Genomic DNA, 3543 nt, shown 5'->3' on the forward strand with positions numbered 1-3543 from the left:
CTGTATTTAGTGTATGAGATAAATGGACTGAGTAGGGCCTTTGGTGAAGGGACAAGGAGTCCCTGCTGATGTAAACTAGTGAGCAGCGAAAATAACAGTCCCTGCTAAGAACCTGTGATGCTAGACCTCCTTGCGCCTGATGAAAATTTATTTCAAAAGCATGAGAGTTCAGTGTTGTCATTTTTGTTTTGTTTTGTTGTTTTTTTCCCCCTATTTTTCTTTCCAGCACTCTTATTTGGTTATGAGCCAGCCTGATGCTCAGTATGCCTGGGAGTCACAGAGGGTTTGCAAATGCTGCTCTGGTGCAGGAAGCAGTCCCTGGGAAATGTGGGCTCTGAGCTTCCCATTGTTTATCTTAGGGAAAGAATACCCCACGGAGGAAAAGTCCATTTAAAGGGAGGGATGTCCATAGGATCCCAGATATCACTGAACTCTAGAAGAGCTCAAACTTTACAGTAACTGCAATGTGAATGTAGCAATATTTTTTTATGCGACAGATGAGCTTGCCTATTTGTTTTAGGGAACTTTTTAGGAAATTCAGAGTGCAGTAAACTGGACTTTTTCGAAAACTTGTATCTTGACTGGAGGTCAAATTCTAAAAATCTGAGGACACAACACGACCCCACAGTGCTGAATGCCCTGGAACTTGGACTCTATAAATCTGAAAAATTATCAGAAAAATCAAGACAAGATCTTTTAGCATTGTGTGTAAGAAAAACTGCTCAACTGTCTGTCAGAAGACAACACTGATAACGGAAACTCTTCATACTATTTAAGTAAAAAATATATATATTCCATGCATTTTCTTTAGTTCCATATAATATATTCATTGCCATTGCCTTATTCCTATGTGTAGTACTACAGTGGTACAAGAGTAAGGTTTTCTTCACTCCTTCTATCACTAGATGGCGACGTAGGAAGCAAGAATCGCCATGAAGAGCAGGTCCGGCACCCCGAACTGCCAGCTTGCTTCACAGCTTGGAGGGAAAGTTAAATCCTGGGCAAACTCTGCTCCGTTTATTTATTTGAAAACCCACTTATTGACTTTCAAGCAATTAAAATAAATGCCAGGCTGGTAGTATAGGTCCCTTAATGCAATATAATCCTTGAATGATAACCATTTTAATCCTTGCAATATAAACATTTCAGTAGGAATTCAACCCACCATCTACGTAAACACCTGTCTGAATCTCTTCGTGTATGTGAAAGCCAGATGAAATCCATAGCAGTGCTATGTAAATAAGATGAGAAAGAATTGTCTTTCATTTCCAGGTATTTCCTCTCCTTGTGCTTTCATTACCACTTATATTTAAAGAAATTCATGGAGGCATTTACAAGGTCTTGTTAAGACCAAGCAGTACAAACAATGCCATCACAGTGAGTTCCAAGACAGCAGCAGTTTGCTACTGCAGACCAAGCAATGAAAAAACAAATTTAAGATACAAATCTCGTTAGTAAATTGCATCTATAAAAGTATTAGCATTGAACAGAATCCAGCATCACATTCAGTAGACATTTTAAGCAGACAAACAACAGAAGATCATTACTGTAGATTTTAATAGTTTCTTCTTCTGTGTATACTGATCCAGAAAATGTCTTGGTCTTTGAGCAGTGAAACTAGTGCAACTTGGTTCCTTATGAATTTTTTGTTCTCTACATCCCCCAGACTGCCCTGCTGCAATATTCCTGTGTTCCCCACTTGACCAGGACAGCATTCAGGCCACCTCCCCATTTCCTAACCTCCATTTTGGGAGTTCCCTGCAGCACAGGGCCAGCCCCAGCTGAGAGCAGTGCCCTTGCTCAGCAGTTGTGTGTGTGCTCCTAAGTTGTTATTACAAAGAAAAAGAGCTCTGCATGGAGCTGACAGCTCTCTCCTCAAGCACCGGCTCTAGGAGGACATCTGTATGTCACCTAGCTGCTGATTTTTCACCTGGACATAGCAGGAACTGAAGGGAACCACAGAGCAGCTGGCATCATACCCAAAATATGATTTACGGTTGTCAAATAAAGTGTTGTTTTCTTCCAGGGCAGCCCACGGAGGACAGTGGGCTGGCAGACGGTTTCCAAAGCACAGGCACCATTGGGATTTCAGCTGTGGGTGGGTCATAGCCTGCTGACCCCAAACCTCACCATAATTGCAGCTTCAACAACCTCTGTTCTCATGTCCCCCAACACTTGGGAATAGAACATGTGAAAATTACCAGGTTTTGCTCACAAAACAGCAGACAGTAGTGTACAGCTGCAAAGCAGCTGCTTTCCCAGGGAAGCCTTTGTACAGGTCTTAGTGACCTGCCAATGACACCAAGCTGTGTGGTAGAGTCGACGTGCTAAAGGGAAGGGATGCCATCCAGAGGGACCTGTACAGGCCTGAGAGGTGTGCTTGTGTGTACCTTGTGAGGTTCAACAAGGCCAGGTGCAAGGTCCTGTATCTGGGTTGAGGCAAATCCCAAGCACAAATACAGGCTGGGTGGAGAATGGATTGAGAGCAGCCCTGACAAGAAGGACTTGGGGGTGCTGCTGGATGAGAAGCTTGACACATGCTGTCAGTGTGCACTTGAAGCCCATAAGGCCAACCGTGTCCTGGGCTGCACCAAGAGCAGCGTGGCGAGGAAGTCGAGAGGGGGGATTGTCCCCCTTTGCTGTGCTCTTGTGAGACCCCACCTGGAGCCCTGTGTTCAGCTCTGGGGCCCCCAGCACAAGAAGGACATGGAAGTGTTAGAACAAGTCCAGAGAAGGGCCACACGGATGATCAGAGGGGCTGGAGCACCTCTCCTGTGAAGACACGCTGACAAGTTGGGGTTGTTCAGCCTGGAGAAGGGAAGGCTCTGGGGAGACCTTACAGCAGCCTGCCAGTACCTAAAGGGGGCTACAGGAAAGCTGGGGAGGGACTCTGTCAGGGGGTGTAGGGAGAGGACATGGGGGAATGGCTTTTAACTAAAAGAGGGTATGTTCAGATTAGACACTAGGAAGAAATGCTTTATTGTTGTAAGAGAGGTGAGGCCCTGGCACAGGCTGCCCCATCCCTGGAAGTGCTCAAGGCCAGGCTGGATGGGGCTTTGGGCAACCTGGGCTAGGGGGAGGTGTCCCCGCCCATGGCCGGGGGGTGAAACTGGATGATCTTTAAGGTCCCTTCCAGCCCAAGCATTTTGTGATTCTCTATGAATGATTCTATAATCTGCAGCTACCAGTGGCCACAAGAATCTCTCTTGCCCCATGCCTAGCAAGCCCACAGAGCCTCAGAAACACAAATGCACCGAGCTGAAACGCGATCACAACCGAGCCACCACATCCCGGCGCTAACCCCGCCTGCTAGGCAGGGACCTGAGGGCCGGGAGGACGGCGGAGCCCAGCCCTGCCCTGCGGCGGGGGCAGGACTCGAACCCGCGACCTCCGCCTCTCCAACCTGCGAACCCTGGGCAAACCACGTGACAGCCCCGCCTCCCCAATGACCTGCCAGCACTTCCGTAAACATCCCGGGGGCTGAGTGACAGGCCGCGGCAGCCAATCGGGGTGCGCGGAGCGCGGGGTGGGGGCGGAAACCTC

This window comes from Aythya fuligula, chromosome 1, assembly GCF_009819795.1.
Source record: "Aythya fuligula isolate bAytFul2 chromosome 1, bAytFul2.pri, whole genome shotgun sequence".
Classification (NCBI taxonomy): domain Eukaryota; kingdom Metazoa; phylum Chordata; class Aves; order Anseriformes; family Anatidae; genus Aythya; species Aythya fuligula.